The sequence below is a fragment of the Pleurodeles waltl genome, chromosome 8 (assembly GCF_031143425.1).
Source record: "Pleurodeles waltl isolate 20211129_DDA chromosome 8, aPleWal1.hap1.20221129, whole genome shotgun sequence".
Taxonomy (NCBI): Eukaryota; Metazoa; Chordata; class Amphibia; order Caudata; family Salamandridae; genus Pleurodeles; species Pleurodeles waltl.
In genome coordinates, this window is record NC_090447.1 from 119995934 (window position 1) to 120013306 (window position 17373).

Genomic DNA, 17373 nt, shown 5'->3' on the forward strand with positions numbered 1-17373 from the left:
TTGAAGTACTGCTTTTGGGAAAACTTAGAGAAAAGGTGGCACCAAAGTCAGTCCAGATAATTACAAACAGCTCCTTACTAGTTGCACTTGGAATCTGTGTCAATGTATCAGCTTCAGAATATTGTGCTACAAAAACAATGTGGCTAAAATATGAAGGACCAAAATATTGATAAGGTAAGTATATATCTGTAAGGTCTACTTTCCCTATCCAATAAAATAAACGTATTCTTACTGCTTCAGTTACAAGGCAACTATATGTCAATACATGTCTAAACCTATACCCAACATATACTTACTAGGTGGCTATTTTGGTCCTTGATATTTTGGCCAATTTTGGTAGCACAATATTCTGGATTTGATCGCAAGGTAGAATACCCACACGTGCGCTGGAATAGAATTTGGAGTAGTTCAAAAGGTAAACCAGTAACTCAAAGCTTCTAAATTTGGACTGAAATTCGGTAGGGATGGTAGGTCAAATGGCAGATTAATTTCCCTACATGGTTACCAAGAATTGCAAAGCCATTAGATAAAATGAAATGTTGAGAAATGTTATCCATAAAGCAGAGGATTAAAAAAAAAAAACTATATTTGCAAGTAACTAATTAGAAGCGAGTAGCAGTATAGTGGAGACACTCTGCAGATATAACAGTAAGTAATTTATTGTAAATGGATAATAAGCTGTTACTTTCTGGTCTCACAGCCCTGATATAGGATCTTGTATCCATCTGGAACACACAGACACAGGGCAGTGGAAGATATTAAATCCAGCAAATATTCTAAGATAAAGTTATGAATGGCCCCTTTATTATTTACTGTTGACCAAGAGATAGTTGTGAAATCCCGCAGCTTGACTACAATGGTCTTCGAGACAGAGAGAGATTTAGTTTGAACTAGGGATAACAGCTTAGAATGGTAGAAACATTCTACCTTTAGATTGGAGACTGCTGACTGGAAGAGATGTCAATGTGAAAAGAGTAAATTCAGAAATTCTGGAGTACTATATGTAAAATTACTGACAGTAAGCAACGTCACAGGGTCAGATGAAGTGTGGTATAGGATAGTGATGTCTGAAAGCATTAAAATAGAGGCAAATGCAGAACAGTTTCTCCCAGGGCATTCGAGGACTGCTATAATAGGGCCACAAAGCAGGAATGGTGTTGTGTAAACTAAGGCTTTGCCTTAGTTCTACAAGGTTTGAATTCCCACCCACAGATGCCTAAACTTAGTTTAGTGCACCAACTCTTGAGCGAGAAAGTAAACGTTTTTGTAGCCTCAATCAACCCTATTCGATACATAGGTGATATGGTGTCCGTGTTTTCTGGGTTACTAACAGTCCCTTTAAAAGGGGTCAGGGTCTAAGTGATAATTAAAACCCAATTTTGTTCTTTAGAATATCACACACAAGTACTGCATTAAGAGAAAGACACTATATTTAAAAGTGCATAATTTCAACAATCTCATTCTGTTGCTTAGCACATAAAAATACCCACATAGAATATAGTCAAAACAGCAGTATCCCTTCCCACTAACAAGAATAATATTAACATTTCTAACATAGTTGGAATTTTGTTTGGCAACCTAAAACTCTAGAACTACTTTTGTACTCTCTGCTATGAGATCATGGAGTAGCTTAACTTGCATCTAGAAATTTTGGGGATTCAGTGCACTGCATACCCGTTTACAGCAAGAAGCTGTAATATCAGTTGCCGAGAGAGAGTGTTTCCTCAACAAGAAAACACACATCAGCTGGGCTCAGATTCTCTCTTCTCAGTTTTGGCTCGGTATTAGCTCTCAGCATAGGGTTGGATACTGTGGCAGTATGTCAATCTGGTAGTCTCTGTCAGGATCTCTGACAGTGCCTTGTGCGATATACTGTGGCAAAGGACCTCTCTACTTAAGTGGCCACTTGATGAACCTTTTATACTGTTGGCCATCAACCTTATTTTACATGGGGAATTTCCATTAAATTCCTATCATAACCTGTAAACATCAATTTGCTAATCTTAGACACGCTATTTGAAACCAGTGAGATAAAAATACATCAATTCAGACTATATTGTTTATATTACATCCACTATCTGACCTTGAAAAACAGATAACAAGGCACTTGTCGAGACTGATGTTGCATTAGGTTTTTATCGATGTCATGGTCTTGATGATTTGACACTTTCACAGGTTCTTCGAAAGATAAGGACAGACGGTATCTAGGTCAAAGTCAGACAGGCTGATTATCAGGCATAAAACTGGGACTTGGCCTGCTCAAAATGGGGTTTGGCCTTAGGATCTTTACATCAATGGGAACTTTAGGGTACAAGTACTTACAAGGGAGGTGGGCTAAGCCCTGTCCCAAGCGAGGCACTTGTCGAGCCTAAATAGAAACCAGAAGTGCACAGAACAGCAAACGTTTAGAATCAAAACAAGAAGCCAAGTGAGGTGATAAGATAACTCAAACAACCTAAGAAGCCAAGTACCGTTACTGGGTGCTTCACCTTTTAGTGGGATGTTTCCACACTAAAAGAGTTCAAATGCAAGAAAGGCGACAAGTGGTTGGACACCGTGCATCTAGCCACAATGAGTCACACTTTTTTTTTGCAAATGGGTGTTGACCACATTTGCTGCTTATAGAGTTAAATAAATACAAATATTTTCAACTCCCAGCACAGGAATGTAGGCAGCACTGTTTTAACACTACAAAGGATTTTAATAAACCACTCTAAACTAAGGATTTGAATGTTAATGCTTATAAACAGCAACAGTTGCATCTGACTGCCCTTCTGAGATCAAAATATTGGAGAGTGAAGGCTGCAATTTAAAAATTTGAAGGACACAAGACACATATCTCTTCAGAAACTACTTGTGGAACCATCATAAGGATATTGTTCTGAAGGTAATGCTACTGGTGGAGCCTTCTCTAGTATTAGTACCTTTAGACCTCAAATCATGTTGCATTGCCGTCCAACTCTAAATCAGGCCTGAAACTGACCCCCTGTAGGTAGCTTCACTCAGAGGTTTGCAAGGGAGGGAAATCGTAACACGTCTGCCAGTCAACAAGCACACTGGCCTTCATTATGAGTTGGTCTTTAATTCTCCTGTTTTGAACTCATTGAAATTACAAGGTCCTCAAATTTCTGGCCGAGATTTCACCTGCTCATTGGGGAAAATAATAAGGGGGTGGTGTGGTAATCACGATGTGAATCAAGCACAGTATTCTCGATTCACATGGTAATTCCTCATTTCTAAGTGCATCTTCAGGGTCTTAAGTCATAATGGCTGGAGTTATTGCTGCCCCCAGGACCACTGCTGACTCCAGATCTTGGAAAACTAGGTTTAAGTCCCGGCCTCGGCTTAACATTGTGTGATTATGGACAAACCATTTAATCCCCTCGTGCCTAAAATACATATGTAACATAGTCTGGTTCTATTGTTCTGTTGTAAAGAGCCTTAATGTTCAGTAGTGGCTGGTGTCAGGGAAAAGTAGTGGGACAGCGCGGGGGTGCAATAATAAAACAAAAAAATAACTTGCCTGCCACTCGCCGCTCTTCTGCTTTGCACAGGCTGGGACTGGCCAATCCAGACCCTGCTCTCATGCTGGTAATACCTTTGAAAGCAGCATCAGGATTGGGCAATGCTGGCTGGTTTTGCGCTCCATCAGGGACTAGGAGCCTGTGTCTCCTGTTGTTCTCCACCAAACAATGAGGCTGGATTGTAGAGATGTCAATGCGCATGTCGGTTTGGCTGTCCTAAAATGGCCGGCCAAACGGAAATGCACACTGACAGCAGTACCCACCACTCCTGCGCCAGTCCCTCCCCCAAGGCTCAGCTCCTAACGAAAAATAAAATGATAATAAACCTGTTATTAGCATTTGTTTTTTCATTTGCTTCTGCTGAAAGAGGGGCGACGCGCCTCCTTCTTAATGGAGGAGCCACCGCTGCTAATGTTAGCAAAAAACAATTGCAATAAAAAAAAAAAATGCTGAAGTACAAGCCCATTTCCTCGGCCTCTCGAAATGAGGGCAGCTGTTTTAAGAGTGCGGGGGGCAGTGAAAGTTTACGATGTTTTGTTTTCAATTGACACACGAGGCTTTATCAAGTATGACTAATTCCAGGTTATAACACTGCTGCTGACTGTTTTATTTCTGGATTTACATTTTTCATTATGTTAGGATTTGTTCCAGTTTTTAATATTTGCAAATCATAAAAGCAGATTATATCCATTGTACTTTCACCGTCTGAGCTCTGCAGGGCGCTGGCATATTCCCAACTGTTTGAATCGAAGTTATTTATGAAAATAATTAATATTTATAAAGTGTGTCACACTCGCTCAGCACACCGACTGACTACAGACACATTATCTAGATGCCAGAGTGTTCATGGCTGAAGGACGCATTGCACAATACTAACTTCAAAGTGATGCTGTTCTTTAGTAACAGGTTGGGATGCAGCCACGGACCCTGCCCTTCGGGGCTTGTTTCCTAGCAAATAACACAGAATAAGGTAAATATATGGAGGACGTACGCACAAGGCAATACCTTAAGTGTGGAGATGTTTGCAAAGATTAATAGAAGTGCTGTTGGTGATTTGAAGTTTTATTAGATCGAACTACAGAGCATCTTATCTCATGTTATCAATTCTTCACAAAAACTGTAATAAGAAATTGTACAGAAACTTTGCATTGCCCCATCGGTCTTTGACTTTCACGTGTTTTTGATGGCTTACATCTGCTTGGCTGGCATTGCCAGAAGAATGGATCCATTGTCCAACTCATGTTCCCATTAGGTTTTGGTGATTATGTATTAAACAGTCATTTTCTGTTAGGTTGCATATGTGATGCGTCGCTTGTAACTGGGACACTGTGCATGTTCTTTGATGTATTTACTTATCTGACACAACAACATTATTTTTGCTGGTTTATGGCTTTTTTGTTTAGGAAGTATGTGCATTTTGTATACCTTACCCCATTGTAAAGACACAGTGCTAGTCACTAATCATTCTTTATATTGCTTTACACTTTTAGCAAAATAATCTCTGCCAAGAAGTTATATATACATAATTGCATTGAAGATCGTTTTCTGACAAATCATAATTCATAAATATAACTTGTTACTGATCACTTGAGAAAATTACAACCCCTTTCGATGCCTTCCTCTTGTCTGTGCCATAGAGTGTCATTGTGTGGCATAGCGTGACACAGACTGGCAGTGTGTGGAGTTTAGTGGTGTAGAGTTGAGTGGTTTGGCGCACAGTGCACTGGTATCGAGTGGAGTGGCACAGTGTGGAGTGGCATAGAGTAGAATGGCTTAGAGTATAGTGGAGTGGCATAGAGTGGTGTGACATAGATTAGAGTGGAGTTGTGAAGAGTAGAGTAGTGTACAGTGCAGTGGAGTAGAGTAGAGTGGCATGGAGTAGAGAGGAGTGGCACAGAGTAGAGTGGAGTGGCAACGAGTTTCATAGAGTAGGGTGGCATGAAGTGGAGTGGCATAGGGTGCTGTACAGTTATGTTGTGTGGAGTGGTGTAGAGTAGTGTGGTGTAGAATAGAGGGTGAATACAGAAGCATAGAATGGCATAGAGTGGAGTGATGTAGAGTGCAGTGGTGTAAAGTCGAGTGGTGTAGAGTGGAGTGGGGTAGGGGGGTGTAGAGAGGGTTGGAGTGGAGTAGAGTGGCATAGGATAGAGTGGGGTGGCATAGAGTGACATACAGCAATGTGGCACACAGAGTGGTGTAGAGTGGCATTGTGTGGAGTGGAGTGGCATTGAGTAGAGTGGTATAAGCAGAGTGGAGTAAAATAGAGTGGCATAGCCTAGAGTGGCGTAGAGTAGAGTGACGTGGAGTGAAGTGGACTGAAGTGGAGTGGCATGGAGTGGAGTGTTGTGGAGTGGATTGCAGTTGCATGAGTGGCATTAAGAGTGCAGTGGTGTAGAGTATTATTGAATGGAGTGGCGTAGAGTAGAGTGGAGTGGTGTAGCATAGAGTCCTGTTGAGTGGCATAGTGTGGAGTGGCCTAAAGTGGCATAGAGTGAAGTGGGATGTCATAGAGTGGAGTAGTGTAGAGTTTCATAGAGTAATACAGTTGTGTAAGGAAGTAAAGCATCAATTAAGACTGCAGGCAGGGTGAAAGCAACATAAATAAGAAGCTATATGTCTGTGTTAAAAGTCAGAAAGCACATTGTACGTCCAGGAATAACATTGATGTGTTTAAAAAAAATAGAGTGGTGCAAAAAAGAGGAAGAACACATTATTTGTCCATGCTCTAGAGAGGAGCTGGCACAAGAAAGGCAGGAAAGAATATAGGAGCTAAGCAATCAAAATATTACAAATTAGAGTGACAATGAAAACAACTAATGGTATGCAGTGGGTGGGCTGTAAGCCCACTGAATTGTAAATAATAGATCTTGCAGCACAGCACATGTGCTGCGGAGGCGGGACCTAAAAAGGGTATCGGAAGGGCCAATAGAATTATAGAGCAGCGGACTATAAAATTGGGCAACTCGCCTAAATAAGTTACGCAACAGGACCAATTTAGCAGTAAGCAAATTATGCAGTTTATTATGTGATTAAGGGGCAGATGTACAAAGGGTGTTCATGGTTATGAACTCTCAGAATCCTTATATCAGAGGTTCTCTGAATGTTAAAACCCTGTTTATGTATTATGCACATACAGTGATTTGGGAAAAAATGCAAATCTGTGCTTAAAAAGAGATATGGAATGAGGTGATACTCAGGTCGTACATAGCTCGAAGACCTTTATCCCCCTACACCCACCACCCCTTTTACCTACATGTGCATTATGGCGATGGTGAACATTTCTATACAAACAATCCAGTGCCCGCTACGTACAATGCAGGCTCCGAATTTGCTTGCACACAATGCATATTGTAGAATGCAGGAACTGACACAAGCACCTGTTGTGCTTCGGGGCTCCTTCGCGGCACTGTCACTGGAATACTTGTTAAAGCACTGCTGTCATTCTGCATGATGCTCAGACATGGGTCCCGTGCTTGCTATACCACCAGATTCGAGCTAGCCTGGCTGATGAATGGTGATACCCTGAAACCGGTCCAAGGATGCTTGTTTCTGGTCCGGGGAAGACCTGGCTTGGCAGTTCGGGCTGGACTGTTCCCATGGGGAGCAGGGTCAAGACTGATTTATATATGGCTGGGTCCAAACTGGAATGCCATGGCAAGCTAAAAAACTGATGGATGAAACCTAGATCTGTGACTGGGGATTAATGTTTGATTTGTTCTGCATTCCGTCCATCATCTGTTGTTTTTGCATTTGTTGCCCCAAGTGGGAAGGGTATGCCCAGATGTGGGTACCATGCTTGCTATGTCACCAGATTCAAACTAGCCTGGCTGATGAAGGGTGATGCCCTGAAACCGGTACGATGATGTTTGTTTCTGGTCCATGGAAGAACTGGTCTGGCAGTTGGACTGCAGGGTCAAACTTATTTGCATATGACTGGGTCCAAACTGGAATGGTACGGCAGGCAAAAAAATGATGGATTAAACCCAGATCTGTGACTGGGGGTGAATGTTTGATTTGCTCTGCATTCCGTCCATCATCTGTTGTTTTTGCAGTCATTCTGCATGAGGGCATTGGCGATCAAGGCTGTACAACAAACATCTGGTCCAATGGGGATGTATGTGTTCCTTAACCCACCAGAAGGATGTCATAATATGCACAATAAAGCACCACTAAAGAGTGGATTGCAGTATACTGCCCACCCAATACCTATTGGTGTTTGCATTTCGTCAAACTGAGACAATCTCATGCCAATCCGGCAAAGTACTTTCATGCTGGGAACTCATCCTATGACTCCAAACTTATGACACTTGTATTCTTGATAATCAATGATAATGACTTTTTAGCCCATTGAAGAATTATTCTTTACATTGGGGATGTTTTGTGCATTGCCTAATGCCTCCTAATACTGTTAATTGGATTTTAACATTAATGCGTTTATATGAATTTTCCTGGCTCTTAAGAACTCTTGGAAAGGATTGCTGCTCGCACATATAGTAATTAGGATTCTGTATGGTAATGTTTTCAGCGCTTGTACTTTATAAGATGTTGTGTTATCGTTTTATGTTTTCATCACACGATAATGTTTTTTTAGCCTACTGGTGGACCATTTAAAAAAATATTTTCCACCTTGAACGAGAATTGTGAACTGTCAATGCTATTTTATTATTGATATTTGTGTTTTTTAATAGTTTAGTTATGCAGATATGTTTTCATGATGAATGTGGTTTTATGTTTCTCAAATCCGAAATAAACTTGACTTCTACTACTTCTGGTAGTGTTTCTTTACTCGTGCACGTGCATTTATGATTTTAAAACAAGCTCTGTAGCAATGGTGCTCCGTACATTGATGGCGGCACGCGTGCTCATCGGTTGGGTTTTACAGAATTGAATTGAACAATGATATTTACAATTGCATTTCGTAGAGTTACAATTTGGGGCAAGTGGGGGTAGTTAGGTGATTTGAATAAAATCACGCAGTTTCCAAGTGACAGAGCCATAATTAGATCCCAGATGCCGCGGGCAGCGGTTTGAGTCCGCTTCAGTGCACGACTAATCAATCCATTGTGACTGAAGATGGTCAGACATTTCTGCACACTGAGTTCTCAGATTGTTGCAGGGAGTACCCAAAATGTTCAGTGAGAGTGAAAGAGTCAGATATTATCTTTCAATTGACATGCAAATGCGGCGTCAAGTGAACCTAATTCCAAGAAACAATGTTGTTCTTCCTGTTTTTCCCCACTGTTTACATTTTCTTGTGGTAAGGATTAATTCTAAACTATTTGAATATTTCAAATCACAAAAGAATGCTAAATATATTTCTTGTTCTGTAGCTTTTGTGCTGTGGGGCTTCACCCTTGCTTAGGTGTCTCACCTGTAGCTCGGTGCAGGCAAAGCAGCTATCTTGCACTTTTTAGCAGCAGAGCTATTTTTCACTTTCGAATGACAGATGAGCTATCATTTGATCAACTGGCTGCTGTATCAGGCAATGCAGACAGGCGATATGTTACTGACTTGCAGCACAGGTCTCCCTCGCTTACCATAGAAAGCAAAGTGATAACACAGTGTTTGGAAAAAATATTTACTTGTAAATATCAGGAGATAGAAATTTCGGAAATAAAATATCATGATACAAAAATATTGTGATGCAAAAATATAATTGTAAAGAATTTCGTGTTTTTTAGGTAACTAATATAGTTTTAAAAATACTGTTATTTTTAATCATATTAAACTTTATTTGGTTAAAAAAAATAAAAGTGCATATAGAAACAATGAGTTTTAAAACATTTATAAAAAAACTGCATTCAAGACAGGATGCTCATAGAAAAACTAGCAGCAAAAGGGTTGCAAATGTAAAATTTCATAACCTTAGCACAGGAAAAAAACCTTATTGCCTAAAGGGAGTCCCATAAATGTACATTTTTAAGAAAACAGGAGAAAATGTACCCCACAATAAGGCCTACAAAAGCCGGTAAAAGACATTGGCAGCAACTACCCAAGCCGGTATAAAAGGAAGAGTGCAAAGCGAGAGGGCCAAGAAACAAAAAATGTAGCTCCTGGCCTCATTATAAGGTTGGCGGGCCAACTGCTGGCCTGAAAGCCCTGTGGGGAGGAGACCACCGCAGAGCTAGTGGTCTCCCTCCTGGCCCTATTACGATGTTTCCACTGGGCTGACCGGCTTAATTTTCCGTATTAGGAGGTTTCCGCCGGTCAGCCCAGTGGAAAAGGTGCAGCGACATTGGCCTCAGCTCCTCAGGGAGCCGATGCCAATGCTGTCGCACCGAGGGGTCCCTCTGCACCCTTGGAATGTGCACTGTCGGCCACAGCAGACAGTGCGCATTCCAAGGTTGTTGGGCAAGGGGGGTCCCTGTTCTGCCCGTAACATGGTTGTGGGCAATGCAGGCCCCCATGGCCTCCAGCACTGCCTCTCCACCAGGCTTTTCATGGCAGGGACACCACCACGAAATGGCTAGTGGATTGTGGGCTCATGACCAGCATGGTGGTGCTGAACTCAGCGCCGCCGATGTTGACCCTGACTCCGACCGCCGGCACCCCATCAGGAACCATATTCCTGGAGGTGGCAGCAGTCCCCTGGCAGTCCAACTGCCAGGGTCATAATCTGTCAATCAAACTGGCAGTTGTGCTGCGGTCCGACTGCCACCACGAGTCTGGCGGTTTTAAGACTGCCAGACTCGTAATAAGACCCTAAGTATGTGAACATAATAGGTAACCAAATTAAACATCTAGAGCTGTTCTACTTGAGTCAGTGCATTTGACCTGGTGCACCGTTTTTTGTGTAACAATTCGGCACCCACACATACATACAATTCAGAAGTTTCTGCTGACAACAATCTGAGTGCCATAATGCATTGTCTAGGCCCCAATTGCGTGCAAGCTGGAATAATCCAGCACTTCTTTGGGCTCTCATAATGTGGGCAAAAAAAGAAAAAGTGTATGAGCGATTCATCGGTTCTATTGCAAACTGGGGAAGCAATGCTATGATTAGGGGTATCCTTCCATTTTTTTGTAAAACTCTTAAGAGGAAGCATACCATGATGAAATGTAATATTTACTGCCTGGCTATGGGGACTGTATCAAAAACAAGAAAGTCCCCAAATCCACTGCAGTTTTTAATGTCCTTGAAGTCTGGTGTGATGGAGCCTATATTTAGTCATTTGACTGCAATGGTTTAAATGTGCTCCCAATAGGCTTCCTTCAGTTGTGCTCTGTTTGAAGGAACTGGTTTAGATTGTGTACCCCAATACTCACCAAGGCGCAAAGCTGTATGAGAGGCCTTTAAACTCGCTATCCACTTGATTTTCCTGCCCTTATCTAGATCTACAATTTCCATAGAGACAAGTAATTTTCCAGGGCTGGAGTGTTCCACAGTCTCCACCTGTACAAGATCGACCATAATTTAGCCTTGTCCACAATTGACTTGATGCCAATATACCACATTAATAGCAGCATGGGGGTGATCTGGGATAGCTTCACTATGGATCTTAGGAATTTGTGTTCAACAAATGCCAATGGCCTGGTCCCAGCGTACCCCAACAGCTCAGCTCCATATAGCAATCTCATTACTGCCTTTGCCTGGTAGATCTTAAGGGCCGAAGAAATCCATTTTGTGTATGAGGAATTAATCAGCTTGTTCACCCCAAATGCATGCCGACACAGGTTTAATCCACCCTTCCTGATTTGAGGAGACCCAGACATGTTAGAAGTCAATTTAATGCCCAAATGATCAAAATCATCCACCCTCTGCAGGCAACGGTCCTTGATTTGAATGACTCTTCTAAATTTTTGGGTGAGTTAATACACATGAATTTCATTTTCCCCAAATTTATTTTTATGCCCAGAACTGGATAAAAAGCAGCGTAATTATCCATCGGGGTCTGTACACCTGTCACAGGGCCTGATTTAGAGTTTGGAGGAGGGGTTACTCTGTCACAATAGTGACAGACATCCCGTCCTCTGAAATATAAATCCCATATTATCCTTTGGGATTTGTAGTTCGGTGGATGGGATATCCATCACTGTTGTGACAGTAACCCCTCTGTCAAATTCTAAATCAGGCCTATAGTCTTAGAGGCTAGCAAAGTGTCATCTTCAAAGAGAAGTATTGGTGGTTTAGAGCCTGCAATCATTGGAGCCTCACTCCTGCACTACACCATCTGTGCCACTTCCTTATTTAGGTACAGAGAAAAGAGAGTAGGGGCAAGCATGCATCGCTGCCGTACCCCTTGCAACTCTAATGCATTCTGTGATCCCTCCTTGTGCCCCGCCTCACTTGCGCGTATGTGCCAGAGTGTAGCTGTATTAGGATGTCAAGTAATGACAAAGGGGTTACCCATTTCCATTAGTGTCTCCCAGAATTCGCCTCAAGGAACTAAGTCGAAGGCAGTTTTTAGGTCACAAAGATGACAAATAAATGGGCTTTCAGAATGACTGGTGTTTTCCAAACTATAGGCAGAAAGTTGAACACCTTATCTATGGTGCTGACATTTTTTCTGAACCCGGCTTGTAGATCGGTTAAGACAGCTGCTTCTTTAATCCAGGATTCATGGGTACTCAGAATCTCCCTACAGTATATCTCCTGTGACTCATCTCCAAGGCTGATTGGCCTATAAATCAATGGTGAATCTTTAGGACTCTTTTTGTGGACTGTTTCTGCTGCTTTCCACCCACTGTTGCATTTGCAAGTTTATCGAAATATATAGTCCAGCTCACTATCTCAGATTTAAAAAGGTCACCTGGAATCCCATCAGGCTCTACCATTTAGCCAGTCATAATGCTTGTAATGGCACTCCTAGTAACTATGAGGTCTATATGTATTTGAGATTTGGTTATAGGACACCATGCCTTTGACCAAACCTGGGGGTCAGAAGCAGCCTCTCCTGTTGAGTTATATTTTTAATATAATTTTCAGTAATTACGTTGTAAAAAAATATGATTTAATTATTTTAATGCATTTTAGCTCGCATATTAATTGTATGTGCTAATATTGTTTTTATAATTGTCACTCATTTTTTAATATAGTTTCTAATTTTAAGCGATTTAGAATTGTGTACTTAATTGCTAATCGTTTGTTGAGCTTGTAGGGTGATTGAGTGTGAAGTTAATGAAGTTATAATTAATTATTAATTAATAATTTGCAATTAGTTATGTGACTGATATTAATTATGTGAATTATGTAGTACTGATTTATTATAGCTATAGTTTAGGTGCTGGTACTAGGTTTGTAGGGGTATGGAGTAAGAAGTTAATTATGTAAAAATAATTAACTATTAATTATTTTAATTATTAATTTTGAATTAATTATTTGATTGATAAATAATTATGTAAATTCTGTAATATTTCTTTATGTTAGTTATATTTTAGGTGTGGGTTGCTAGGATTGTTGTGGTTTAGGGTGTGTAATTAAGTAATAACTCATTACCTATTATTAATTGTTAATTAATTATTTAATTCATTATTACTTATGTAAATTGTGTAATACTTATATTACCTGGTGGCAGTCACCACTAGGTAGTTATAATTAGGACTGTGGTTCCATAGAAAAAGCATTTTTAACTTGCCTATATCTTTGGTACCGTATGACGAATCTTCACTAAATTTTCCAAAAAACAGTGCCTGGGTGATTGATCCTTGTTCCGCATGGAAAGTTTTGGGACGATCCGTCCAGCGGGGGCCAAGAAAAAAGGGAGGGCCAAAAAAATTGTGTTTCAGATGTTAATTCCCATTGGACTTTTAGACATAACTACAGCCCCAACCGCTGGACGGAATGACACAAAATTTGGCAGAAAGTTAGTTTTCGGTACATAGATTACGCTTTCCCCTCTCTGTTCAGTAGTTTTTGAGATATTAAGGGGAAATAAATTTTATATCTAGGGATGCAGATCCTTTGTGAATAAAACATGAAAATTTGCGAATGCACGTGCAAATAGAAGCCCTGTAATTGTCTGACCACAACCTGACTAGAAAATTGCGGCTGCCATTTTATGTTATCGGAGAGGGTCCTCTGGACTGAAAATAGAAATGATGAGTGGTGTAAGGGGTCAGGGTAGAGGTACCCTGCCCCCAGGGCTGTGATATGTGGTGTTGTGGGGTCAAATTAAGGGTTTAAATGATTTTTCTTCACCATGCACCGTAGGTGCGCATATCCTCGAATATTCGAGGATATTCTCGGGTATGCAAAAAAACATTTTTTAAAACCCATTCTCAGACTCATTCATACAATAATTTGTTTGACCATACATGCACTCAGAGACTCATGCACCCACTCACACAGCCACTCAGACACTCATGTCCCCATTCAGACCCACTCATAGACTCACACACCAACTTTCAAACCCACTTAGGCACTCACGCACCCACTCACAGATCCACTGACAGAGACAGGCCCTGTGGCCAACCTCCATTGCGCATAGCTAAAGGCCAAATGTGGCACATGTTTGGGTGGTTATAAGGACTTGGATACTGTGACCAACCCCCTCTGCACACAGCCAAAGGCCTTGAGCAGCAAGGGTTGGAATAGCATATAGTAATTAAAATTACTTTACTTTATAAAACCATAGAAATTCACTGAAAAAACACAAAGGTTACAGGGACGTTATAATTGGGTTCTGAATTTACTCCTACAAAACCATAGAAATTCAGCAGTTATAGTTACGAGTTATTTCAAGTAACTATAACTCGCACCAAAAGGTAAATATAATTTGCGCCTTCTCCATGCACAGCTAATTACTCCACGTTATATCATTGATGACATCTTGTATGACATCTTTGATATTATCACTGCAACATTTGTAATAAAATTATTGCTAAGAAAACTGTAAATGGCAAGGGCACAAGTTATAGTTACATTAGGGCACAAGGTTTTTTCCATAAATGTCTATGGCTTTTTTAATTGTATTTCCTAACTATAACGTCCCTGTTACCTTTGTTTTTTTCAGTGAATTTCTATGCTTTTTTTAACGTATAGTAATTATTATTACTATACGTTAATCCAACCACTGCAGTGCACAGATTGCGTCCAGGCCCTGAGGCCAACCTCCTTTAAGCATCCAACCTTGCACCTTACACAGCCTTCGCCGGTGCACAGCCAAGGTTGTCTGCAAGGCCTGGGTTGTAGCCAGAGCCTTCGCAACCCCCCTAACCACCCAACCCTATACTGCCCACGACCCCTTGGCCATGCACAGCAGGAACTGGCCACAGCCTGTCTCTCTGGGTGTGAGAAAAGGTGTGAGAGGGTGAATCTGAGGATGAGAATGGCTGTGAGAGTCTCTGTCTGGGTGTGAGAGTGTGTGCATCAGTGTCTTAGTGGGTGCGTCACTGTATGCGCAAGTCTGTGAGTGGGAACATGAGGGTGTCAGTGGATCTGTAAGTGGGTGTTTGAGAGTCTGAGTGGGTCTGTGAGTGGGTGCGTGAGTGTCTGAGTGGGTCTGTGAGTGGGTGTGTGAGGGTCTGAGTGGGTCTGTGAGTATCTGAGTGGGTCTGTGAGTTGGTGCATAAAGGTCTGAGTGGATGTGTGAGTGGCAGAAAGAGATTGAAAGAGAGAAAGAGAGGGCGAGAGATAGAGAGTTTTTTAGGCTTTGATGGATGATATACTTAGAATGAGATATTACTGGACAAATTGAAAAGATTAATATATTTCTCAATTAAAAAGAGTGAGATCACTTTTCAGTATGAACCTTACATTTTTTAACTTTAATTTGAAGAAGGGAAACAATCATGGACACACCTGGAGTAGCACCCTCAACTGTCATTGTGAGGGCCTGAGAACTTAACCATTAGGCCAACGGTGACTCCTTTTTGTGCTTTGTCCAGACATAACTATGACAGTCAGCCCACACACTTCAAGATGAAAGAGACATGAATGCTCCATTACTAGGAAGGTTTAACAGTCTAAACACTAGTAAATAAATGTACCCACTGATTGAGATACTAGGCTTTGAACCATCAACCTACTGAGTGACAGTCCAAGAGGTTTACCAGTAGATCAGATTTGACCCTGTCCTGCTTTGTATCAAAACATAACTATAACATTAAAACCACACATCTTGCTAGTCTAACTCTTTGATCATTGCATGGAGAGACCATGCAATGACAATCTCTCTCTCCCATCCCATTATGGGATGGAAGAGAGAGAGAGTGACAGGACCGCGGCGGGAGCCTCAAGACCCCCAGGTCCTAGCCAGCTCTCCGTGTCCTGCAGGGGTTGGCACTGTGCCCAGAAGCAGAGAGCTGCTTTTAATAGTAGCTGACTGATTGTGGGAGCAATGTTTTCATCTTTCTTCCCTACCGCCATATTTGTGTGCAGGGAAGAGAGATGAAAACTCTGTTCTCTGACAGCAGGAGCTGGTTGATTGCTCCCGCTGTCAGAAAACGGACTTTGTTTGCTTTTGCTTGGTGGGTGCTGTCAGCTCCCACCAAGCAAAAGCAAACAGCTGTGTTCCAGGGGTGGGCACCCAGAGACATAGCAGGAGCCGGCCCAGGGGGGTGGTGGTCCCCAGTGTCATCTTTGGCTGCTCGAGGGGGACCACACAGTACGCCTCCAATGTTACACAACCCCGGGGAGGTGGTGGTCCCCAGGGATTGGGGGTCCAAAACAGACCCCCTTCATTCTTTTTTTATACCCCCAGGGAGGTGGTGGTCACAGAAGCTTTGGGGAGGCTGTGTGCCCCCGCACAATATTTGTGTAAAGCATTGTGATGTAGTCATCCCCAGGGCTGCATGGAGGTGTACAGCCCCTGCAACATATTGCTGTAAAGCCCCATGGAGGTGGTGGTCCCCAGGGCTGCGGGGGGCCACGTGGTCCTTCTAAATCATATTTGTGTAAAGCTCGGGGAGACGGTGGTCCCTGGGGCTGCAGTGCGGCCGGGCGGCCCCCCTGCATTAAATTAACAATGCCCCTGGGACTTGGCCCACCCGGGGGCTTTAGAATAAAGAAGCACAGGAGCCCGCACTTCTTTTTTGTTTTTCAATTTTCACCAGATCCAACGTGTATCACATAAAAAAAAAATGCTTTTTAGCTTTGGCGGGGTCTCTCTGGGATCCGAGCACCACAGCTAAGGGGTCAGAGTCCCCCTACCCATGTCCCTTGTTTTTTTTATTTATATTTTTTTAACTTTTTTAGTGGTACTCAGCTGAAGCTGAGTCCCAGGATGGCTTCCAACACCTCCTGGCTTGTAGTGTTGGCAGCCAATCAGAACTGTGCATTCCCCTGCACAAACTCATCTTTTTTCACGAAGTCGTTGTGGCCAGAGATGTTTCCTTTAGTATCTCTAAAACTACTGAACGGATGTACACCAAATGAGCGAAAGCACAATCTTTGTACCAAAAGCTAGCTTTGTGCCAAATATGGTGAAATTCCAAGCAGTTGTTTGGGCTGTAGCCTGTTGAAAGGTCCTATGGGAATTAACATGGGAAACACAAAAATGCTCTTTCTATGGAAACATGGTCTAACCATAACTACCTAGTGGCGACCGCCACTCTGTTTATAATATATATATATATATATATATATATATATATATATATATATATATATATATATATATATATGTATTTATATGTAGATAGATAGATAGATAGATACCTTTACATATATATGTGCTTTCATAGTAGTAATTTGAAAATATTTAACAGAATAAATCTAATATAATGTAAAATATAAATTTTTTATAGTTGTGTTACACTACATATATATACATATATACAAACACACACATTACCTACTGGTGGTTGCCTGTAGGTAGTTATAGTTAGGAGCTAGTTTGCAAAGGAAAAGTGTTTTTTTGTTTTGCCAATAACTTTGGGCCCCTTGACGTATCTTCACAGAATTTTCAAA